This window comes from Columba livia, chromosome 2, assembly GCF_036013475.1.
Source record: "Columba livia isolate bColLiv1 breed racing homer chromosome 2, bColLiv1.pat.W.v2, whole genome shotgun sequence".
Classification (NCBI taxonomy): Eukaryota; Metazoa; Chordata; class Aves; order Columbiformes; family Columbidae; genus Columba; species Columba livia.
Genome location: NC_088603.1, coordinates 64,325,346 through 64,350,639, shown reverse-complemented (window position 1 = coordinate 64,350,639; position 25,294 = coordinate 64,325,346). Strand labels below are relative to the sequence as shown.

The 25,294-nt window shown below is 54.3% G+C and overlaps 3 long non-coding RNA genes across 9 annotated transcripts in view; 2 read left to right on the top strand and 1 right to left on the bottom strand.

The window, feature by feature from the left end:
• The window catches only part of LOC135578793 (uncharacterized), a 78,833-nt gene that overhangs the window by 11,170 nt on the left and 42,369 nt on the right, over nucleotides 1-25,294 (bottom strand). The window contains exons 1-5 of one of the 7 annotated variants that reach the window (XR_010470893.1): nucleotides 22,758-22,963; nucleotides 18,151-18,369; nucleotides 14,623-14,983; nucleotides 11,602-13,799; nucleotides 487-7,259 (exon numbers count right to left, since the gene is read on the bottom strand). This is a non-coding gene — a long non-coding RNA (uncharacterized LOC135578793). Of the gene's footprint in view, nucleotides 1-486; nucleotides 7,260-11,601; nucleotides 13,800-14,622; nucleotides 14,984-18,150; nucleotides 19,297-19,434; nucleotides 19,586-22,757; nucleotides 22,964-25,294 lie in introns of those variants that run through there. The other 6 variants (XR_010470894.1, XR_010470892.1, XR_010470895.1 and 3 more) reach the window with 6 other exon arrangements.
• LOC135578795 (uncharacterized) lies at nucleotides 8,363-10,515 on the top strand. The gene is made up of 3 exons (XR_010470899.1): nucleotides 8,363-9,412; nucleotides 9,540-9,649; nucleotides 9,850-10,515. It is a non-coding gene; the product is annotated as an uncharacterized LOC135578795 (long non-coding RNA).
• Nucleotides 20,382-21,624, top strand: LOC135578794 (uncharacterized). The gene is made up of 3 exons (XR_010470898.1): nucleotides 20,382-20,521; nucleotides 20,649-20,758; nucleotides 20,959-21,624. It is a non-coding gene; the product is annotated as an uncharacterized LOC135578794 (long non-coding RNA).

Here is a 25,294-nt window from a genome sequence, read left to right as displayed (position 1 = left end):
GAAGGAGGCGGGACGGGGGGGGGAAGGAGGCGGGAAGGAGGCGGGACGGGGGAGATACGGTGAGGGGAAGCGGGACGGGGGGTAGAGGCGGGGCGGGGGGGAACCGGACGGGGGGGGATGGTAGATGCGGGACCGGGGGGTGGACGGGAGGGGCGGGGAACGGAGAGGCGGGAGAGAGGGAGACGGGGAGAGGCGGGAGGGGGGGAGACGGGGAGGGGGGAGACGGGGCGAGGCGGGAGTATGGGAGAGGCGGGAGGGGAGGAGACGGGGAGGGAGGGTGGACGGGGGGGGAGGGAGGTGCGAGACGGGAGGGGGGAGAAGGGTATGGCTGCCCTGAACCGATCACCCCCTAGAGATGAAGTCCAAGGGAGACACCACTCAGCTGGCAAATATTCCAAAAACACGTTTTGCTCACAGATCTTACAGCAAGTTTTCCCTCAGCAAACAAAACATTAAACAGCAACAACAAGCAGAAATAATACTCACAAGTCTGAACCATCTTCTACGGGATTTTCCCGTACCGGCCGACACCGCCGGACCCGGCGGACACACCCGCTGCCCCCGCTCCAGCTGCCCGCCAAGCGGCGGCGCCGGCCCCGCCACCCACGCGTGCCCACAAGCGGCCTCGCCCTCCCCGCCCGCCCGCCCGCCCGCCGGGCACAAGACGGACCCCAGCGCAGCCCAGCCCGGGCACCGGGAGAGCCGCCTCCCGCAAAGACCGACCCAGCAGCCCCGACGAGCGGATGGCGGAGCCGTCGCTCCTCGGCCCCGCCCCGTGTTCCGGTAAAGGCGGGAACGAGCGGGAGTCGCGCGGTTTGGCTGCTCCCGAGAGAGAGTTGGAGGAAAAACTCTTCCCGCCCCCTGTCCCTTCTTCTCCAGCCGGGCAGCCCCCTGGAGCTGCCGCCGCTACAACCGCTGCCGACAGCCCGGTGGCCCCGATGTGCCACCCCGCCCTTCCATCGGGCTTTTTCTTGTGCGTGGAGTGGCCGGTGGAGACTTTTCCGTGCTGTGTGTCACAGCTACTTGATGTGCTGATTTTTTTCCCACCCTATTTTCTCATTAACTCACAAGAAGGTTGTGGCAAGAACACCCGTTTCCGGAAACGCTTGAACATCCCTAGAATTGGCTTGGAGCCAAAAAAGCACTGTCTCTTCAAACACGTTTTGCATTCTCCACACTACAGCACTAAAGAAAATCGGTGTTTCCACTTCCACGGCCATTGCACGTCCTGTGGTGGGTCAGAGTCCAGAAGCACCGAGCCTTCATAAGCTCTGTCCTCTGCCTCGGAGGGTGACGCTCCCTCCAGAAACGCCCCCGCCTCTCAGAGGAGGGACAGACAGCTGCTGCTGTCCCGGGGCTGCAGGCTGGGCTCTCAAACGAGCCGAGTTCCCAGGTCACTCCCAACAACTCGGCTTTCGGCTCCTGGAGCGAAATGCAACCTTTGCAACCACCTGATGCCGCTGCCCTGCCGGGCTGGGCACAGGAGCACTTCGCCGTGACCAGGGCAGGGAGATGCAACGCTGGGCTTGACTCGCTGCGGAGCTGCAGGGCTGCTGTGCCATCCGGCAGCAGAGGGGGATGAAGTGCCAGCTGGGGCAGTGACAGGGACTGTGCCAGTCAGCGCAGGCAGGTGACAGGAACAACCGCGAAGCCACTAATGAAATGCAAAGAGTACAGCACGGGAAAGAGCACTGGATCAGCACCCGGTGGATTGTCCCTTCGTTTTCTGTTGACTATCAGTGTTCTTTATTGAATTATTGATTTCTTTTTACTGATGTATGGTTGGTCATATGCATACGTTTGGGGATTTTTTGGATATTCGTTTTCCTTTCTTCACTGTTTTTGCCAGTGCCTAACCAGACTCTCTTGAATGGAGCTTGGGACTTGATACAAGGCTTCGTGCAAATTTGGAAGCAGAGGGACCAGGGGATGTGTCTCCAGCAATACTACAGCGTGTTTCAAAAACACGGTCCCAATTTCACACGCAGAGTGATTTCCAATTGGGTCCATCTTTCCGAAACATCCTGTGCCTGGGGAGAGTTGTGGAAACAAACTTGAGATGGGTCCTATGTTACCTCTGTTCCTGCTCCTCGTCCCATAGTGCCGTGGCGGGATTCCTCCTCTGAGGGTGGTTCTTTTGAAGTAAATAAAACGTCTGTTGGAAGGAATTGTGGGAATTCAAAGACATGGTTCTTACACCTTTGGACAAATGTTTGCGTTAAAAACGGAGGCAAATTTTCTCTCCTTCTCCCTATATATGTGTATGCAGACTGTATAGTTTATAAAGACATGTAAAAATAGAAAATTAAATCGATAAATGTGTGCACACGGAAGCCCACAGGAGACCACCGGAGATTGCTGGAGATTGCAGGAGACCGTCCGGAGACCGAAGGACACCGCTAGAAACCACAGGACACCATTGGCTCTGTGTCTTGGTTTAAAAAGGAAGAAGGTTTTCACATTTCAGCAAACAATTAAGACTTTGGTTTTCTCTCTCCTTCTCCCTATATGTGTGTCTATGGACAATATAGTTTAGAAAAATATGTACATATAGACAATAACAGCTATAAATGCAGGCACAGAGAAGCCCGCTGGAGACCGTGGGAGACCGAAGAAGGCCGCTGGAAACCACAGGACGCCACTGGAGAACGTCGGAGACCAAAGGACACCGTGGGACCTGCACCTTGCCTGAAAAAAGGAAAAGTTTCTTAACATTTTACAAATACTTCAGCCTTTTCCTTTCTCTCTCCCTCTGTAAATACTAGAAATGCAGTACGGGAGGAAGGGAGAAAAAGTCGTCTTTTGAACTTACAATCATTATGATGCGATCTGCTACAATAATCGATTTTGGCATTAAAAGTAACACGCTCCTAGTAAAACATGCTCCTCTAGTAAAAAACCAGGAAAGATTTGTATCAGTTCTAGTGTAACATTGTATCTGCTGAGACTGTGGCTTCCCTAGATGTCAGCTGGGGAATAGAGAGGCTGCAGGAAAGTTCGTTGACAGAAAGTGGGAAACGTGGATTTTTTTTCCCAGTTAACTTTTTCTTTCCCCTTTCCTCTTCTTCCCACCCCTGTTTAGGCTCACGACCTTCCAAAAGCTGTTGCGGCAGATCACACACAGGTCCCTGCCGTTTGCTCGAACTCTGTAACACCATCAGGCAGATACGTTCTTGGGATATTGTCTTGCGTGCTGCTGGGCCAAGAAGTGACACGAACGCCGTGTAAACACGGGCAGTGATGGCTCCTGGTCAGCAGTCACAGGCTGGCCTCAGTAATTGCTGTGAGACTAATCCCACACAGGAGCAACAGTATATGCTTCTGCCTTGTCAGCTTCATGAACAGGGCAAGTGGAGGGGAAAAATGCTCTTCTGTTAACTTCAAGTCGTCACCTATGCTATCTGCAGCAATAATCGATTTGTTGAAAAAACTGGGAAACTTTGATTTTTTTTTCCCCCATTAACCCTTTTCCCCCCCTTCCGCTTTTTCCCATCCCTGTTTAGGCTCACAACCTTGCAAAGGCTATTGCAGCAGCTCACACATTTCTTCTGAAGCATCCAGATGCTGAAATGAGGCAGAGAAGTGTGGCCTACTGTCAGAGCAGACCTGAGGCTGAGCAGCAAATGAGAGACTTGGAGACAGAAGCTGACGAGGTATGCTTTTGATTCAGAGCCTGGTCTTTGGGAACCCTTCTATCACTCCTCGGATGGGGTGAGATTCAAGGATCTTGTTTGCTTACGTGTCCTCTGCTCCTCCTCTCCTTCCCCTCTTGCTGTTTTCCTCCGTCATCTCTGTTGTGTCTTCTTGGTGCATTCAGTAATCTCTGGCATTTTGTTTCTTCTTCCCAGGTTTGGGCAGGAATTCGTAACGGGGCTGTAGGAAGAAGTACTGGAAGTAAGGCTGGACTGGCAACAAATCCACACTGTGTTTTGGCAAAAGAGGGACACGGTTAGGTTGATTACTCCCCTGTCTTGTAGATGACAGGGACTGATTTGGGGCCAGCACCCCAAAGGCTTCCTCCCAAAGGTGCTGGGCGGAGTTGGGGTGGGCGGGACTGCACACGCGTGGCTCTGTCACCCCCGTGTCACAATGCCAGCACCCGGCAATGCAGCGCTCACAATGCCCCGAGCAGGACCAAAAGGAGCAGCCGGGTCCCGTGTCCACTGCCAGAGCTGGCCCGGGGGCAGCCGCAACACATCCCACAGGAAGCACTTGAGGAGCTGGTGGAATCACAGGGCAGGGGCTGAGGGAGGAAGAGCTTGCATGAGGCTGCTGGAGGTTCTCCACTGCAAGGTGATCTGCGGGCAGGGCCACCTTCCAAGCTCAGCTCACGGATGGAAATCCTTTTGAGCTGGATAGCAGTGGAGAGACAAAGGGCATTTCTTCTGTGCTTGCAACACCCACTGGTGTCCCACCAGGCACAGGAAGGAGTCTTGCCCCCAAGGACCATCAGCTCAGAGGCATTTGGGCACTCTCGGAAGTCCGGGAGATGGCTCCGGCTCGAGGTAGGACAGGGTAAGATAGGCTAGGGCTTGGGCAGGTCCTGGGGGGCGTGAGCAGCCTGTGGGATGAGGAGCCAGGTCTGGCTCACATGCTCAGGGAACAGCCGATCGCCAGCACTGGGGTCAGGAAGGAATTTTTTCCCCCGGGGCAGATTGGCACTGGTCCCCGGGGGTTTTTTGCCTTCCTCTGCAGCACTGAGCACGACCACTTTGCAGAGCTCCTCTGGGCCCTTTTGGCTCGGTTCCTGCCCGCTGCTCAAGCACCAGGAAGATGGCCTCTCGTGCCCCGCAGCTGGGGGGAGGAAGGCTTTTTGCCTTCCTCTGCAGCGCTGAGCACGGCCCCTTCCCACGGCTTCTTTGGGCCATTTGGGCTGGGCGCCTGCTGCTCCACCAGTTGGCCCTAAACTTAGCTAGAACAGCCTACCTAAACCAGCACAGAACAACTCACCTAAACCAACCTTAAACAACCTAAACCAGTCTGCCTTCAAAAACTTCAATCAGCCACCTACAACCTAAGCAGAACCTTAAACAATCTACGACAAATTACCTAAACCAACCTAAACCAAACAAAAGAAACCAACCTAAACACCCTAAAACAATCCTACCCAAACCAAATGATCTAAAAAATCCTACCTAAAACAATCTAAAACTACATAAACCGGCATTTCTCAGCCAACCTCAAGCAACCTGTAACCAAACAAGCTAAACAAACCCAAACCAACCAATCTTAACCTAAAACAACCATTAAACAACCTCAAACAACTTCAAAACAATCTGATAAAGGATAAAACTACCTAAAGCAACCCATCTAAACCAACCTCAAAAACAGGAAATCGAATGACACAACCTGACCAAAATGACCTCAAGCAAACAACCCAAAGCTAAATAGAACCACTGAAACCAGCCTACAATCGCCAAGCTAAAAACCAATCTAAATCAACTAAACTTCAACAACGAAGCTAAAACCCCCTAAAAAACCCCAACAACCAAACTCCAACCACCAGCCACCCTACCCCATGCAGTGTCTCACTTGGATGTGTCTGCAGTCTTGGAAGCTTGACTACCCCAGGTTCTCCTACAAATGGACCCTGAGCTTGTTTGGAGGTTCTCAAGCACAGCGCAGCTACCGTATCCCCTTGACCTAGCAATGGTTCGCCTCTAGCGGGGAAGGTCGTCCTCTTTGAGCAAGGCAGGGAAACACGTGGAGCAGGGAAGGAGGACGGGGACATCTGCTGAGACAGCACAAACAGCCCCATCGAGCCTGGTGATTAGTGGGGGGACGCATGTCCCAGCGAGATTGCAGTCACATCCAAATCATCCAGACACAACCTAAAACCAACAAAACACCATGTAAATCTAACCAAAGCACCTAAAGCACCCTCAACAACCAATCTAAACCACCCCAACCTGAAGGAACCCATCTTCAAACATGCAACGTAAAAAACACTGCCTAAAACAACCTACCAAAAAGGAACTAAACCAACCTAAACCAAACAACCTGAACCAACCTCAACAGAAACCCTTCAGGCAACCTAAACAATGTAAACCAAACCTGCCGAAACCAACCTACCTGAAAACACAGACACCCACCAACCCACCTAAACTGCCTACTGAAAACAAACAACCTAAAATAACCAACCAACTTAAAATCATCTAAACAAACCTAAACCAAACTACTGAAAACGGCCTCAACGAAAACAGCTTCAGATACGCCACCTACAACAACCAACGGAAGACACCTTCAACCAAAAATCACCTACATCAAGCAACCTGAACCCACCAGCCTTCGACAACCAGCCTCTCACAACCACCCTCAAAGAACCTGCCTCAAACCAACCTCAAACGACCGCAACAAACTGAACCAAGCTCGTAAAACCAGAAACCTCAACCAAACTAACGCAACCAGTGCTAAAGAAGCGTCAGAAAACAGCACCAACCAAAGAACCCAGCAAAACCAAGAAAAGTAAACCTCCAAAGCTAAACAACATAGATCAGCGGTAAGAAAATCACATCACACAGCCTAAACCAACCCACCTAAACTAACCAACCGAAACCAAGCTCAACCATCAAACCTGAAACAAGCAATCTAAGACCCCCTACCTCAACCAAACTTAAAAACGTATAAACTGACCTAAACCAACCAAATGAAACCAACTTAGAAAAACCCAACAAAACCAAAACAACAATGGAAACAACATCAACAACAGAAACAGAACACCAAACAAGGTAGAAAGAAACAAGCAAAACCCAAGCAAGTTACAGACCAAGAAGGCAGATGTAGGAAGCAGCACGCAGAGATGTTGCATGGGGACCCAGTGCTTTGGAGCAGCCACTGGTGTCCTGTCAGGAACAGGAAGGATTCGCAGCTGCCGCTCGGCACCTCTCCCTGCGGGCAACACCAGCGCCTGGCAGGGACCAGAGCGCTTCTCGTGCACCCTGCCCAAGAAGCACAGCAGCCAAACAAGGTGTGCAAGGCAAAACATCTGCTCGCCATCGCTACATGTGATGCTTTGGAAAAGATCCCACAGTACCACATACCTCTTCTTTGGTGCATGGTCAGTCCCGCGCCTCATTCTCAAGGTTCTCCCTCTTCAGGAACCTGGCAAAGCTTGGCCTCCATTCCTGCTGCTGCTCTCTGCAGCTCTGGGACTTGCCTTTGCCAGCCCGCAAGGGCTGTTTGTTCAAGCTAAACTGAAGAATGCATCAGCCTGCTCCTGGCTACACGTGGGCTTGTGTTAAGGATTGTGAGCATTGGCTCTGAAAAAGAGTGAGAAACGGAAATGACATGGAATAACAGAACACGAAAAAACATAAAATGAAGTAAATTAAAATAAAATAAAACAAAATAAAATAAAATAAAATAGAAACACTTGTATCCATTGCGTTTTGTGTCCTGGAAAGTGGTTTTGAGGGAAGGGTGAAGGAAGGGAGAGGGAAAGGGGACGGGCAGGGGGGAAGGGAAGGGAAGGCAGAAGAGAAAAGAAAGCCCTGACAGAGCCCTGAGGGCTCCGTGCCCGGAACTGTGCGGGTTTGACTGAAAGTGAACTCATTTTCTTCATGGAGTTAGAAACCTTTCAATTAGTTTGAGAACACGAGATAAAAACATTAGCTCTGTGCTGGGGTGTTAATTGCGCCGGTCTGAGAGCCAAGGACATTCTGACTGCTCTGCCCACAGATGTGACGTATCGGGGAAGGGGGACAGAGATGGGACAGAGCTGGACTGACATCCAGGCTGATCGATACGAGTATTTCATCCCATTAGCGTCACGGTCATTATTTAAGGAGGGAGGGGATCTCTCTCACTCTCTCAGGCGTGCAGTGTAAGCTTCATAAACTGGCCACATGGGTCAAGAAAGCCACCTGGCAACCAAACAGACCCATTGCACTCTTCCGCTCAGCACATCAAGATTTGCCCTCTAAGTCTCGGCAATTTCTTGAATATCACCAATAATCAACACAGGTTTCAAACAGCAACATGGCATGACAAAATAATACATACTTCTCTTTAAGTCCGCTCCTTTTTTTAAATCTTTGCCTAGACCTTCAGGAAATGTCAAACCAAACTAACTACCCAGCAGTTCAACACGCAACCCACGCAAAATAAAGGCTACCCACGAGGAACCCCGTTACAAGTATCAGTCGTGCAACTGCTACTCTGTGGCACGGCTGCCCTGAACCGATCAGCCCTAGAGATGAAGCCCGAGGGAGACACCACTCAGCCGGCAAATATTCCAAAAACACGTTTTGCTCACAGATCTTACAGCAAGTTTTCCCTCGGCAAACAAAAGATTAAACAGCAGCAACAAGCAGAAATAATACTCACAAGTCTGTGACTCACAAGAGGGCTGTTGCACGAAGGATTTCTGGAAACGCTTGACCATCCATAGAAGTGGCTTGGAGCCACAAAAGCCCTGTCTCTTCAAACACGTTTTGCATTCTTCACACTACAGCACTAAAGAAAGATCAGAATCCCTCAGCATAGTACAATTCTGCAATACAGCGACCGGGTTGGTCGTGCTGCTAAGACACCTTGTCCAAAGATCTGCAGCTCTTGCTCTTTGCTGAAGACAAAAGGCCGATGAGTCGGTTCCAGCAGAGGCAAACCAAATCTAAGCACTGACAGGGCTGCAGAGCAAAATGGCCCCGCAATGGGGCCTCGTGGCCCCGGGGGCCGCCATGCCGGCCACCGCAGCGGCCGTTGGGGACGCCACGAGCCTCTGTGATGGCAGTTGGAGCACAGCTGTGCCAGCTGCGCCATCGCTCCGAGAGAAGAGGCCGCAGACGACAGCGCCGGATCGACGCGAAGAAGAGAGAGGAGGCTCAGGGACCCCCTGGGATGGCTCCGCCGCCCAAACGGCGGCTGCCTGGCGGGAGCAGCAGCACCGCCCACAGGCAGGAGGAGCCCATGGAGATTGACCCACCCCGGGAAGAGGCGGAGCCCATGGAGGTGGATCCGCCTCGGCAGGAGGAGGAGGCGATGGAGGTGGATCCGCCTCAGGCAGGGCTGCTGGGGCCCAGCACCAGCATGGCCGGACCGCCTCCGGCGCCGCAGTGCCCTAAGCGCCGCAGGACGGCCGGGGGCTCTCCCAGAGCCCCCAAACAGGCGCCTGGCCGCAAGCGGCGCCGCCCCCGCAGCCGCCACTAGCCACCTCCGGGGGATGGGCCGGACCAGCAGCCGCTCTGGAGCCACAGGTGAGCCCGGCTTCCCAGCCCGCACCCCCGGCCCTCATGCCGGGGCATCTCCTCTGCCCTGGGGCCTGGGGAAGAGGCGAGGAGGGTCGCTGCCATCTTCTGCTCGGCAGCCCCAGAGCACCGGGAGGAGTCCTCAGGAGCCACCACACAGCGGGGGACAGCGCCACAGACGCCAGGACACCCGAGGACAGCGCTGGAGCTTGCCTTCAAGGCAAAAGGTTTTCACATTGCACAAATCATTCAGACTTTTCCTTTCGCTCTCCTTCTCCCTGTAGGCAGACTATAGAGTTAATAGAAATATGTAGATATAGAAAATAAAAGCTAGATGTATGTGTCTGTGCACAGAAGCCCACTGGAGACCGCCGGAGACCGTCGGGGACAGAAGGACACCGTGGGATCTGCACCTTGCCTTATAAAAGGAGAAGTGTGGAGACTTGGAGACGAAACCTGACGAGGTATGCTTGTTATTCAGAGCCTGGTCTTTTGGAACCCTTCTCTTACTCCTCTGATTGGGTGAGATGCAAGGGTCTCCTTTACTTGTGTGTTCTCTGCTCCTTCTCTCCCTCCCCTCTTGCTGTTTTCCTCCGTCATCTCTGTTGTGTCTTCTTGTTGCATTCAGTAATTCTCATCTCTGGCATTTTGGTTTTTTTCCCAGGCTCGGTCAGGAATTCTTGACAGGACTACCGGAAGGAGTTTTTGAAGGTCAGAGGCATTTGGGCACTCTCGGCAGTCCGGGAGATGGCTCCGGCTCAAGGTAGGACAGGGTAGGATAGGCTAGGGCTTGGGCAGGTCCTGGGGGGCGTGAGCAGCTTGTGCATGGGACGAGGAGCCAGGTCTGGCTCACATGCTCAGGGAACAGCCGATCGCCAGCACTGGGGTCAGGAAGGAATTTTTTCCCCCGGGGCAGATTGGCACTGGTCCCCGGGGGTTTTTTGCCTTCCTCTGCAGCGCTGAGCATGACCACTTTGCAGAGCTCCTCTGGGCCCTTTTGGCTCGGTTCCTGCCTGCTGCTCAAGCACCAGGAAGATGGCCTCTCGTGCCCCGCAGCTGGGGGGAGGAAGGCTTTTTTTCCCCCCAGGTGCGACAGCAAGCGTCTCCGGGGGTTTTTTGCCTTCCTCTGCAGCGCTGAGCACGGCCCCTTGCCACGGCTTCTTTGGGCCTTTTGGGCTGGGCGCCTGCTGCTCCACGAGGTGGCCCTAAACTTAGCTAGAATAGCCTATCCAAAGCAGCATAGAACTAATCGCCTAAACCAACCTTAAAGAAGTGCAAGGAACTAACCCGCCTTCAAGAAGCTAAAATAAACTGAAACTAAACACTTGTATGCCTTGTGTTTTGTGTCCTTGAAAGTGTTTTGGAGTCGGGAAAGGGGGGAGTCAGGGAGAGTCGGGTGGACGTTGGGGAAGCGGGACGGCGGGGGGGGGAAGGAGGCGGGACGGCGCGGGGGGGAAGGAGGCGGGACGGCGCGGGGGGGAAGGAGGCGGGACGGCGGGGGGGGGGGAAGGAGGCGGGACGGCGGAGGGGGGAAGGCGGGGAGGGGAGGCGGGACGAGTGGGAGGGGGGAGGGGCGGCGGGACGGCGGGGGGGGGAAGGAGGCGGGCCGGGGGGGGGAAGGAGGCGGGCCGGGGGGGGGAAGGAGGCGGGCAGGGGGGGGGGGAAGGAGGCGGGCCGGGGGGGGGGAAGGAGGCGGGCCGGGGGGGGGGAAGGAGGCGGGCCGGGGGGGGGGAAGGAGGCGGGACGGCGTGGGGGGGAAGGAGGCGGGACGGGGGGGGGGAAGGAGGCGGGACGGCGGGGGGTAGGAGGCGGGACGGCGGGGGGGTAGGAGGCGGGACGGGGGGGGGTAGGAGGCGGGACGGGGGGGGGAAGGAGGCGGGGCGGGGGGGGAAGGAGGCGGGAAGGAGGCGGGACGGGGGGGGGAAGGAGGCGGGAAGGAGGCGGGAAGGAGGCGGGACGGGGGAGATACGGTGAGGGGAAGCGGGACGGGGGGTAGAGGCGGGGCGGGGGGGAACCGGACGGGGGGGGATGGTAGATGCGGGACCGGGGGGTGGACGGGAGGGGCGGGGAACGGAGAGGCGGGAGATCGGGAGGGAAGCGGGAGAGAGGGAGACGGGGAGAGGCGGGAGGGGGGGAGACGGGGAGGGGGGAGACGGGGCGAGGCGGGAGTATGGGAGAGGCGGGAGGGGAGGAGACGGGGAGGGAGGGTGGACGGGGGGGGAGGGAGGTGCGAGACGGGAGGGGGGAGAAGGGTATGGCTGCCCTGAACCGATCACCCCCTAGAGATGAAGTCCAAGGGAGACACCACTCAGCTGGCAAATATTCCAAAAACACGTTTTGCTCACAGATCATACAGCAAGTTTTCCCTCAGCAAACAAAACATTAAACAGCAACAACAAGCAGAAATAATACTCACAAGTCTGAACCATCTTCTAAGGGATTTTCCCGTACCGGCCGACACCGCCGGACCCGGCGGGCACACCCGCTGCCCCCGCTCCAGCTGCCCGCCAAGCGGCGGCGCCGGCCCCGCCACCCACGCGTGCCCACAAGCGGCCTCGCCCTCCCCGCCCGCCCGCCCGCCGGGCACAAGACGGACCCCAGCGCAGCCCAGCCCGGGCACCGGGAGAGCCGCCTCCCGCAAAGACCGACCCAGCAGCCCCGACGAGCGGATGGCGGAGCCGTCGCTCCTCGGACCCGCCCCGTGTTCCGGTAAACGCGGGAACGAGCGGGAGTCGCGCGGTTTGGCTGCTCCCGAGAGAGAGTTGGAGGAAAAACTCTTCCCGCCCCCTGTCCCTTCTTCTCCAGCCGGGCAGCCCCCTGGAGCTGCCGCCGCTACAACCGCTGCCGACAGCCCGGTGGCCCCGATGTGCCACCCCGCCCTTCCATCGGGCTTTTTCTTGTGCGTGGAGTGGCCGGTGGAGACTTTTCCGTGCTGTGTGTCACAGCTACTTGATGTGCTGATTTTTTTCCCACCCTATTTTCTCATTAACTCACAAGAAGGTTGTGGCAAGAACACCCGTTTCCGGAAACGCTTGAACATCCCTAGAATTGGCTTGGAGCCAAAAAAGCACTGTCTCTTCAAACACGTTTTGCATTCTCCACACTACAGCACTAAAGAAAATCGGTGTTTCCACTTCCACGGCCATTGCACATCCTGTGGTGGGTCAGAGTCCAGAAGCACCGAGCCTTCATAAGCTCTGTCCTCTGCCTCGGAGGGTGACGCTCCCTCCAGAAACGCCCCCGCCTCTCAGAGGAGGGACAGACAGCTGCTGCTGTCCCGGGGCTGCAGGCTGGGCTCTCAAACGAGCCGAGTTCCCAGGTCACTCCCAACAACTCGGCTTTCGGCTCCTGGAGCGAAATGCAACCTTTGCAAGCACCTGATGCCGCTGCCCTGCTGGGCTGGGCACAGGAGCCCTTCGCCGTGACCAGGGCAGGGAGATGCAACGCTGGGCTTGACTCGCTGCGGAGCTGCAGGGCTGCTGTGCCATCCGGCAGCAGAGGGGGATGAAGTGCCCGCTGGGGCAGTGACAGGGACTGTGCCAGTCAGCGCAGGCAGGTGACAGGAACAACCGCGAAGCCACTAATGAAATGCAAAGAGTACAGCACGGGAAAGAGCACTGGATCAGCACCCGGTGGATTGTCCCTTCGTTTTCTGTTGACTATCAGTGTTCTTTATTGAATTATTGATTTCTTTTTACTGATGTATGGTTGGTCATATGCATACGTTTGGGGATTTTTTGGATATTCGTTTTCCTTTCTTCACTGTTTTTGCCAGTGCCTAACCAGACTCTCTTGAATGGAGCTTGGGACTTGATACAAGGCTTCGTGCAAATTTGGAAGCAGAGGGACCAGGGCATGTGTCTCCAGCAATACTACAGCGTGTTTCAAAAACACGGTCCCAATTTCACACGCAGAGTGATTTCCAATTGGGTCCATCTTTCCGAAACATCCTGTGCCTGGGGAGAGTTGTGGAAACAAACTTGAGATGGGTCCTATGTTACCTCTGTTCCTGCTCCTCGTCCCATAGTGCCGTGGCGGGATTCCTCCTCTGAGGGTGGTTCTTTTGAAGTAAATAAAACGTCTGTTGGAAGGAATTGTGGGAATTCAAAGACATGGTTCTTACACCTTTGGACAAATGTTTGCGTTAAAAACGGAGGCAAATTTTCTCTCCTTCTCCCTATATATGTGTATGCAGACTGTATAGTTTATAAAGACATGTAAAAATAGAAAATTAAATCGATAAATGTGTGCACACGGAAGCCCACAGGAGACCACCGGAGATTGCTGGAGATTGCAGGAGACTGTCCGGAGACCGAAGGACACCGCTAGAAACCACAGGACACCATTGGCTCTGTGTCTTGGTTTAAAAAGGAAGAAGGTTTTCACATTTCAGCAAACAATTAAGACTTTGGTTTTCTCTCTCCTTCTCCCTATATGTGTGTCTATGGACAATATAGTTTAGAAAAATATATACATATAGACAATAACAGCTATAAATGCAGGCACAGAGAAGTCCGCTGGAGACCGTGGGAGACTGAAGAAGGCCGCTGGAAACCACAGGACGCCACTGGAGAACGTCGGAGACCAAAGGACACCGTGGGACCTGCACCTTGCCTGAAAAAAGGAAAAGTTTCTTAACATTTTACAAATACTTCAGCCTTTTCCTTTCTCTCTCCCTCTGTAAATACTAGAAATGCAGTACGGGAGGAAGGGAGAAAAAGTCGTCTTTTGAACTTACAATCATTATGATGCGATCTGCTACAATAATCGATTTTGGCATTAAAAGTAACACGCTCCTAGTAAAACATGCTCCTCTAGTAAAAAACCACCAAAGATTTGTATCAGTTCTAGTGTAACATTGTATCTGCTGAGACTGTGGCTTCCCTAGATGTCAGCTGGGGAATAGAGAGGCTGCAGGAAAGTTCGTTGACAGAAAGTGGGAAACGTGGGTTTTTTTTCCCAGTTAACTTTTTCTTCCCCTTTCCTCTTCTTCCCACCCCTGTTTAGGCTCACGACCTTCCAAAAGCTGTTGCGGCAGATCACACACAGGTCCCTGCCGTTTGCTCGAACTCTGTAACACCATCAGGCAGATACGTTCTTGGGATATTGTCTTGCGTGCTGCTGGGCCAAGAAGTGACACGAACGCCGTGTAAACACGGGCAGTGATGGCTCCTGGTCAGCAGTCACAGGCTGGCCTCAGTAATTGCTGTGAGACTAATCCCACACAGGAGCAACAGTATATGCTTCTGCCTTGTCAGCTTCATGAACAGGGCAAGTGGAGGGGAAAAATGCTCTTCTGTTAACTTCAAGTCGTCACCTATGCTATCTGCAGCAATAATCGATTTGTTGAAAAAACTGGGAAACTTTGATTTTTTTTTCCCCCATTAACCCTTTTCCCCCCCTTCCGCTTTTTCCCATCCCTGTTTAGGCTCACAACCTTGCAAAGGCTATTGCAGCAGCTCACACATTTCTTCTGAAGCATCCAGATGCTGAAATGAGGCAGAGAAGTGTGGCCTACTGTCAGAGCAGACCTGAGGCCGAGCAGCAAATGAGAGACTTGGAGACAGAAGCTGACGAGGTATGCTTTTGATTCAGAGCCTGGTCTTTGGGAACCCTTCTATCACTCCTCGGATGGGGTGAGATTCAAGGATCTTGTTTGCTTACGTGTCCTCTGCTCCTCCTCTCCTTCCCCTCTTGCTGTTTTCCTCCGTCATGTCTGCTGTGTCTTCTTGGTGCATTCAGTAATCTCTGGCATTTTGTTTCTTCTTCCCAGGTTTGGGCAGGAATTCGTAACGGGGCTGTAGGAAGAAGTACTGGAAGTAAGGCTGGACTGGCAACAAATCCACACTGTGTTTTGGCAAAAGAGGGACACGGTTAGGTTGATTACTCCCCTGTCTTGTAGATGACAGGGACTGATTTGGGGCCAGCACCCCAAAGGCTTCCTCCCAAAGGTGCTGGGCGGAGTTGGGGTGGGCGGGACTGCACACGCGTGGCTCTGTCACCCCCGTGTCACAATGCCAGCACCCGGCAATGCAGCGCTCACAATGCCCCGAGCAGGACCAAAAGGAGCAGCCGGGTCCCGTGTCCACTGCCAGAGCTGGCCCGGGGGCAGCCGCAACACATCCCACAGGAAGCACTTGAGGAGCTGGTGGAATCACAGGGCAGGGGCTGAGGGAGGAAGAGCTTGCATGAGGCTGCTGGAGGTTCTCCACTGCAAGGTGATCTGCGGGCAGGGCCACCTTCCAAGCTCAGCTCACGGATGGAAATCCTTTTGAGCTGGATAGCAGTGGAGAGACAAAGGGCATTTCTTCTGTGCTTGCAACACCCACTGGTGTCCCACCAGGCACAGGAAGGAGTCTTGCCCCCAAGGACCATCAGCTCAGAGGCATTTGGGCACTCTCGGAAGTCCGGGAGATGGCTCCGGCTCGAGGTAGGACAGGGTAAGATAGGCTAGGGCTTGGGCAGGTCCTGGGGGGCGTGAGCAGCCTGTGGGATGAGGAGCCAGGTCTGGCTCACATGCTCAGGGAACAGCCGATCGCCAGCACTGGGGTCAGGAAGGAATTTTTTCCCCCGGGGCAGATTGGCACTGGTCCCCGGGGGTTTTTTGCCTTCCTCTGCAGCACTGAGCACGACCACTTTGCAGAGCTCCTCTGGGCCCTTTTGGCTCGGTTCCTGCCCGCTGCTCAAGCACCAGGAAGATGGCCTCTCGTGCCCCGCAGCTGGGGGGAGGAAGGCTTTTTGCCTTCCTCTGCAGCGCTGAGCACGGCCCCTTCCCACGGCTTCTTTGGGCCATTTGGGCTGGGCGCCTGCTGCTCCACCAGTTGGCCCTAAACTTAGCTAGAACAGCCTACCTAAACCAGCACAGAACAACTCACCTAAACCAACCTTAAACAACCTAAACCAGTCTGCCTTCAAAAACTTCAATCAGCCACCTACAACCTAAGCAGAACCTTAAACAATCTACGACAAATTACCTAAACCAACCTAAACCAAACAAAAGAAACCAACCTAAACACCCTAAAACAAACCTACCCAAACCAAATGATCTAAAAAATCCTACCTAAAACAATCTAAAACTACATAAACCGGCATTTCTCAGCCAACCTCAAGCAACCTGTAACCAAACAAGCTAAACAAACCCAAACCAACCAATCTTAACCTAAAACAACCATTAAACAACCTCAAACAACTTCAAAACAATCTGATAAAGGATAAAACTACCTAAAGCAACCCATCTAAACCAACCTCAAAAACAGGAAATCGAATGACACAACCTGACCAAAATGACCTCAAGCAAACAACCCAAAGCTAAATAGAACCACTGAAACCAGCCTACAATCGCCAAGCTAAAAACCAATCTAAATCAACTAAACTTCAACAACGAAGCTAAAACCCCCTAAAAAACCCCAACAACCAAACTCCAACCACCAGCCACCCTACCCCATGCAGTGTCTCACTTGGATGTGTCTGCAGTCTTGGAAGCTTGACTACCCCAGGTTCTCCTACAAATGGACCCTGAGCTTGTTTGGAGGTTCTCAAGCACAGCGCAGCTACCGTATCCCCTTGACCTAGCAATGGTTCGCCTCTAGCGGGGAAGGTCGTCCTCTTTGAGCAAGGCAGGGAAACACGTGGAGCAGGGAAGGAGGACGGGGACATCTGCTGAGACAGCACAAACAGCCCCATCGAGCCTGGTGATTAGTGGGGGGACGCATGTCCCAGCGAGATTGCAGTCACATCCAAATCATCCAGACACAACCTAAAACCAACAAAACACCATGTAAATCTAACCAAAGCACCTAAAGCACCCTCAACAACCAATCTAAACCACCCCAACCTGAAGGAACCCATCTTCAAACATGCAACGTAAAAAACACTGCCTAAAACAACCTACCAAAAAGGAACTAAACCAACCTAAACCAAACAACCTGAACCAACCTCAACAGAAACCCTTCAGGCAACCTAAACAATGTAAACCAAACCTGCCGAAACCAACCTACCTGAAAACACAGACACCCACCAACCCACCTAAACTGCCTACTGAAAACAAACAACCTAAAATAACCAACCAACTTAAAATCATCTAAACAAACCTAAACCAAACTACTGAAAACGGCCTCAACGAAAACAGCTTCAGATACGCCACCTACAACAACCAACGGAAGACACCTTCAACCAAAAATCACCTACATCAAGCAACCTGAACCCACCAGCCTTCGACAACCAGCCTCTCACAACCACCCTCAAAGAACCTGCCTCAAACCAACCTCAAACGACCGCAACAAACTGAACCAAGCTCGTAAAACCAGAAACCTCAACCAAACTAACGCAACCAGTGCTAAAGAAGCGTCAGAAAACAGCACCAACCAAAGAACCCAGCAAAACCAAGAAAAGTAAACCTCCAAAGCTAAACAACATAGATCAGCGGTAAGAAAATCACATCACACAGCCTAAACCAACCCACCTAAACTAACCAACCGAAACCAAGCTAAACCATCAAACCTGAAACAAGCAATCTAAGACCCCCTACCTCAACCAAACTTAAAAACGTATAAACTGACCTAAACCAACCAAATGAAACCAACTTAGAAAAACCCAACAAAACCAAAACAACAATGGAAACAACATCAACAACAGAAACAGAACACCAAACAAGGTAGAAAGAAACAAGCAAAACCCAAGCAAGTTACAGACCAAGAAGGCAGATGTAGGAAGCAGCACGCAGAGATGTTGCATGGGGACCCAGTGCTTTGGAGCAGCCACTGGTGTCCTGTCAGGAACAGGAAGGATTCGCAGCTGCCGCTCGGCACCTCTCCCTGCGGGCAACACCAGCGCCTGGCAGGGACCAGAGCGCTTCTCGTGCACCCTGCCCAAGAAGCACAGCAGCCAAACAAGGTGTGCAAGGCAAAACATCTGCTCGCCATCGCTACATGTGATGCTTTGGAAAAGATCCCACAGTACCACATACCTCTTCTTTGGTGCATGGTCAGTCCCGCGCCTCATTCTCAAGGTCCTCCCTCTTCAGGAACCTGGCAAAGCTTGGCCTCCATTCCTGCTGCTGCTCTCTGCAGCTCTGGGACTTGCCTTTGCCAGCCCGCAAGGGCTGTTTGTTCAAGCTAAACTGAAGAATGCATCAGCCTGCTCCTGGCTACACGTGGGCTTGTGTTAAGGATTGTGAGCATTGGCTCTGAAAAAGAGTGAGAAACGGAAATGACATGGAATAACAGAACACGAAAAAACATAAAATGAAGTAAATTAAAATAAAATAAAACAAAATAAAATAAAATAAAATAGAAACACTTGTATCCATTGCGTTTTGTGTCCTGGAAAGTGGTTTTGAGGGAAGGGTGAAGGAAGGGAGAGGGAAAGGGGACGGGCAGGGGGGAAGGGAAGGGAAGGCAGAAGAGAAAAGAAAGCCCTGACAGAGCCCTGAGGGCTCCGTGCCCGGAACTGTGCGGGTTTGACTGAAAGTGAACTCATTTTCTTCATGGAGTTAGAAACCTTTCAATTAGTTTGAGAACACGAGATAAAAACATTAGCTCTGTGCTGGGGTGTTAATTGCGCCGGTCTGAGAGCCAAGGGCATTCTGACTGCTCTGCCCACAGATGTGACGTATCGGGGAAGGGGGACAGAGATGGGACAGAGCTGGACTGACATCCAGGCTGATCGATACGAGTATTTCATCCCATTAGCGTCACGGTCATTATTTAAGGAGGGAGGGGATCTCTCTCACTCTCTCAGGCGTGCAGTGTAAGCTTCATAAACTGGCCACATGGGTCAAGAAAGCCACCTGGCAACCAAACAGACCCATTGCACTCTTCCGCTCAGCACATCAAGATTTGCCCTCTAAGTCTCGGCAATTTCTTGAATATCACCAATAATCAACCCAGGTTTCAAACAGCAACATGGCATGACAAAATAATACATACTTCTCTTTAAGTCCGCTCCTTCTTTTAATCTTTGCCTAGACCTTCAGGAAATGTCAAACCAAACTAACTACCCAGCAGTTCAACACGCAACCCACGCAAAATAAAGGCTACCCACGAGGAACCCCGTTACAAGTATCAGTCGTGCAACTGCTACTCTGTGGCACGGCTGCCCTGAACCGATCAGCCCTAGAGATGAAGCCCGAGGGAGACACCACTCAGCCGGCAAATATTCCAAAAACACGTTTTGCTCACAGATCTTACAGCAAGTTTTCCCTCGGCAAACAAAAGATTAAACAGCAGCAACAAGCAGAAATAATACTCACAAGTCTGTGACTCACAAGAGGGCTGTTGCACGAAGGATTTCTGGAAACGCTTGACCATCCATAGAAGTGGCTTGGAGCCACAAAAGCCCTGTCTCTTCAAACACGTTTTGCATTCTTCACACTACAGCACTAAAGAAAGATCAGAATCCCTCAGCATAGTACAATTCTGCAATACAGCGACCGGGTTGGTCGTGCTGCTAAGACACCTTGTCCAAAGATCTGCAGCTCTTGCTCTTTGCTGAAGACAAAAGGCCGATGAGTCGGTTCCAGCAGAGGCAAACCAAATCTAAGCACTGACAGGGCTGCAGAGCAAAATGGCCCCGCAATGGGGCCTCGTGGCCCCGGGGGCCGCCATGCCGGCCACCGCAGCGGCCGTTGGGGACGCCACGAGCCTCTGTGATGGCAGTTGGAGCAGAGCTGTGCCAGCTGCGCCATCGCTCCGAGAGAAGAGGCCGCAGACGACAGCGCCGGATCGACGCGAAGAAGAGAGAGGAGGCTCAGGGACCCCCTGGGATGGCTCCGCCGCCCAAACGGCGGCTGCCTGGCGGGAGCAGCAGCACCGCCCACAGGCAGGAGGAGCCCATGGAGATTGACCCACCCCGGGAAGAGGCGGAGCCCATGGAGGTGGATCCGCCTCGGCAGGAGGAGGAGGCGATGGAGGTGGATCCGCCTCAGGCAGGGCTGCTGGGGCCCAGCACCAGCATGGCCGGACCGCCTCCGGCGCCGCAGTGCCCTAAGCGCCGCAGGACGGCCGGGGGCTCTCCCAGAGCCCCCAAACAGGCGCCTGGCCGCAAGCGGCGCCGCCCCCGCAGCCGCCACTAGCCACCTCCGGGGGATGGGCCGGACCAGCAGCCGCTCTGGAGCCACAGGTGAGCCCGGCTTCCCAGCCCGCACCCCCGGCCCTCATGCCGGGGCATCTCCTCTGCCCTGGGGCCTGGGGAAGAGGCGAGGAGGGTCGCTGCCATCTTCTGCTCGGCAGCCCCAGAGCACCGGGAGGAGTCCTCAGGAGCCACCACACAGCGGGGGACAGCGCCACAGACGCCAGGACACCCGAGGACAGCGCTGGAGCTTGCCTTCAAGGCAAAAGGTTTTCACATTGCACAAATCATTCAGACTTTTCCTTTCGCTCTCCTTCTCCCTGTAGGCAGACTATAGAGTTAATAGAAATATGTAGATATAGAAAATAAAAGCTAGATGTATGTGTCTGTGCACAGAAGCCCACTGGAGACCGCCGGAGACCGTCGGGGACAGAAGGACACCGTGGGATCTGCACCTTGCCTTATAAAAGGAGAAGTGTGGAGACTTGGAGACGAAACCTGACGAGGTATGCTTGTTATTCAGAGCCTGGTCTTTTGGAACCCTTCTCTTACTCCTCTGATTGGGTGAGATGCAAGGGTCTCCTTTACTTGTGTGTTCTCTGCTCCTTCTCTCCCTCCCCTCTTGCTGTTTTCCTCCGTCATCTCTGTTGTGTCTTCTTGTTGCATTCAGTAATTCTCATCTCTGGCATTTTGGTTTTTTTCCCAGGCTCGGTCAGGAATTCTTGACAGGACTACCGGAAGGAGTTTTTGAAGGTCAGAGGCATTTGGGCACTCTCGGCAGTCCGGGAGATGGCTCCGGCTCAAGGTAGGACAGGGTAGGATAGGCTAGGGCTTGGGCAGGTCCTGGGGGGCGTGAGCAGCTTGTGCATGGGACGAGGAGCCAGGTCTGGCTCACATGCTCAGGGAACAGCCGATCGCCAGCACTGGGGTCAGGAAGGAATTTTTTCCCCCGGGGCAGATTGGCACTGGTCCCCGGGGGTTTTTTGCCTTCCTCTGCAGCGCTGAGCACGACCACTTTGCAGAGCTCCTCTGGGCCCTTTTGGCTCGGTTCCTGCCTGCTGCTCAAGCACCAGGAAGATGGCCTCTCGTGCCCCGCAGCTGGGGGGAGGAAGGCTTTTTTTCCCCCCAGGTGCGACAGCAAGCGTCTCCGGGGGTTTTTTGCCTTCCTCTGCAGCGCTGAGCACGGCCCCTTGCCACGGCTTCTTTGGGCCTTTTGGGCTGGGCGCCTGCTGCTCCACGAGGTGGCCCTAAACTTAGCTAGAATAGCCTATCCAAAGCAGCATAGAACTAATCGCCTAAACCAACCTTAAAGAAGTGCAAGGAACTAACCCGCCTTCAAGAAGCTAAAATAAACTGAAACTAAACACTTGTATGCCTTGTGTTTTGTGTCCTTGAAAGTGTTTTGGAGTCGGGAAAGGGGGGAGTCAGGGAGAGTCGGGTGGACGTTGGGGAAGCGGGACGGCGGGGGGGGGAAGGAGGCGGGACGGCGCGGGGGGGAAGGAGGCGGGACGGCGCGGGGGGGAAGGAGGCGGGACGGCGGGGGGGGGGGAAGGAGGCGGGACGGCGGAGGGGGGAAGGCGGGGAGGGGAGGCGGGACGAGTGGGAGGGGGGAGGGGCGGCGGGACGGCGGGGGGGGGAAGGAGGCGGGCCGGGGGGGGGAAGGAGGCGGGCCGGGGGGGGGAAGGAGGCGGGCAGGGGGGGGGGGAAGGAGGCGGGCCGGGGGGGGGGAAGGAGGCGGGCCGGGGGGGGGGAAGGAGGCGGGCCGGGGGGGGGGAAGGAGGCGGGCCGGGGGGGGGGAAGGAGGCGGGACGTCGGGGGGGGAAGGAGGCGGGACGGCGTGGGGGGGAAGGAGGCGGGACGGGGGGGGGGAAGGAGGCGGGACGGCGGGGGGTAGGAGGCGGGACGGCGGGGGGGTAGGAGGCGGGACGGGGGGGGGTAGGAGGCGGGACGGGGGGGGGAAGGAGGCGGGGCGGGGGGGGAAGGAGGCGGGAAGGAGGCGGGACGGGGGGGGGAAGGAGGCGGGAAGGAGGCGGGAAGGAGGCGGGACGGGGGAGATACGGTGAGGGGAAGCGGGACGGGGGGTAGAGGCGGGGCGGGGGGGAACCGGACGGGGGGGGATGGTAGATGCGGGACCGGGGGGTGGACGGGAGGGGCGGGGAACGGAGAGGCGGGAGATCGGGAGGGAAGCGGGAGAGAGGGAGACGGGGAGAGGCGGGAGGGGGGGAGACGGGGAGGGGGGAGACGGGGCGAGGCGGGAGTATGGGAGAGGCGGGAGGGGAGGAGACGGGGAGGGAGGGTGGACGGGGGGGGAGGGAGGTGCGAGACGGGAGGGGGGAGAAGGGTATGGCTGCCCTGAACCGATCACCCCCTAGAGATGAAGTCCAAGGGAGACACCACTCAGCTGGCAAATATTCCAAAAACACGTTTTGCTCACAGATCATACAGCAAGTTTTCCCTCAGCAAACAAAACATTAAACAGCAACAACAAGCAGAAATAATACTCACAAGTCTGAACCATCTTCTAAGGGATTTTCCCGTACCGGCCGACACCGCCGGACCCGGCGGGCACACCCGCTGCCCCCGCTCCAGCTGCCCGCCAAGCGGCGGCGCCGGCCCCGCCACCCACGCGTGCCCACAAGCGGCCTCGCCCTCCCCGCCCGCCCGCCCGCCGGGCACAAGACGGACCCCAGCGCAGCCCAGCCCGGGCACCGGGAGAGCCGCCTCCCGCAAAGACCGACCCAGCAGCCCCGACGAGCGGATGGCGGAGCCGTCGCTCCTCGGACCCGCCCCGTGTTCCGGTAAACGCGGGAACGAGCGGGAGTCGCGCGGTTTGGCTGCTCCCGAGAGAGAGTTGGAGGAAAAACTCTTCCCGCCCCCTGTCCCTTCTTCTCCAGCCGGGCAGCCCCCTGGAGCTGCCGCCGCTACAACCGCTGCCGACAGCCCGGTGGCCCCGATGTGCCACCCCGCCCTTCCATCGGGCTTTTTCTTGTGCGTGGAGTGGCCGGTGGAGACTTTTCCGTGCTGTGTGTCACAGCTACTTGATGTGCTGATTTTTTTCCCACCCTATTTTCTCATTAACTCACAAGAAGGTTGTGGCAAGAACACCCGTTTCCGGAAACGCTTGAACATCCCTAGAATTGGCTTGGAGCCAAAAAAGCACTGTCTCTTCAAACACGTTTTGCATTCTCCACACTACAGCACTAAAGAAAATCGGTGTTTCCACTTCCACGGCCATTGCACATCCTGTGGTGGGTCAGAGTCCAGAAGCACCGAGCCTTCATAAGCTCTGTCCTCTGCCTCGGAGGGTGACGCTCCCTCCAGAAACGCCCCCGCCTCTCAGAGGAGGGACAGACAGCTGCTGCTGTCCCGGGGCTGCAGGCTGGGCTCTCAAACGAGCCGAGTTCCCAGGTCACTCCCAACAACTCGGCTTTCGGCTCCTGGAGCGAAATGCAACCTTTGCAAGCACCTGATGCCGCTGCCCTGCTGGGCTGGGCACAGGAGCCCTTCGCCGTGACCAGGGCAGGGAGATGCAACGCTGGGCTTGACTCGCTGCGGAGCTGCAGGGCTGCTGTGCCATCCGGCAGCAGAGGGGGATGAAGTGCCCGCTGGGGCAGTGACAGGGACTGTGCCAGTCAGCGCAGGCAGGTGACAGGAACAACCGCGAAGCCACTAATGAAATGCAAAGAGTACAGCACGGGAAAGAGCACTGGATCAGCACCCGGTGGATTGTCCCTTCGTTTTCTGTTGACTATCAGTGTTCTTTATTGAATTATTGATTTCTTTTTACTGATGTATGGTTGGTCATATGCATACGTTTGGGGATTTTTTGGATATTCGTTTTCCTTTCTTCACTGTTTTTGCCAGTGCCTAACCAGACTCTCTTGAATGGAGCTTGGGACTTGATACAAGGCTTCGTGCAAATTTGGAAGCAGAGGGACCAGGGCATGTGTCTCCAGCAATACTACAGCGTGTTTCAAAAACACGGTCCCAATTTCACACGCAGAGTGATTTCCAATTGGGTCCATCTTTCCGAAACATCCTGTGCCTGGGGAGAGTTGTGGAAACAAACTTGAGATGGGTCCTATGTTACCTCTGTTCCTGCTCCTCGTCCCATAGTGCCGTGGCGGGATTCCTCCTCTGAGGGTGGTTCTTTTGAAGTAAATAAAACGTCTGTTGGAGAATTGTGGGAATTCAAAGACATGGTTCTTACACCTTTGACAAATGTTTGCGTTAAAAACGGAGGCAAATTTTCTCTCCTTCTCCCTATATATGTGTATGCAGACTGTATAGTTTATAAAGACATGTAAAAATAGAAAATTAAATCGATAAATGTGTGCACACGGAAGCCCACAGGAGACCACCGGAGATTGCTGGAGATTGCAGGAGACTGTCCGGAGACCGAAGGACACCGCTAGAAACCACAGGACACCATTGGCTCTGTGTCTTGGTTTAAAAAGGAAGAAGGTTTTCACATTTCAGCAAACAATTAAGACTTTGGTTTTCTCTCTCCTTCTCCCTATATGTGTGTCTATGGACAATATAGTTTAGAAAAATATATACATATAGACAATAACAGCTATAAATGCAGGCACAGAGAAGTCCGCTGGAGACCGTGGGAGACTGAAGAAGGCCGCTGAAACCACAGGACGCCACTGGAGAACGTCGGAGACCAAAGGACACCGTGGGACCTGCACCTTGCCTGAAAAAGGAAAGTTCTTAACATTTTACAAATACTTCAGCCTTTTCCTTTCTCTCTCCCTCTGTAAATACTAGAATGCAGTACGGGAGAAGGGAGAAAAGTGTCGTCTTTGAACTTACAATCATTATGATGCGATCTGCTTACAATAATCGATTTTGGCATTAAAAGTAACACGCTCCTAGTAAACATGCTCCTCTAGTAAAAAACCACCAAAGATTTGTATCAATTGTATCAGTTCTAGTGTAACATTGTATCTGCTGAGACTGTGGCTTCCCTAGATGTCAGCTGGGGAATAGAGAGGCTGCAGGAAAGTTCGTTGACAGAAAGTGGGAAACGTGGGTTT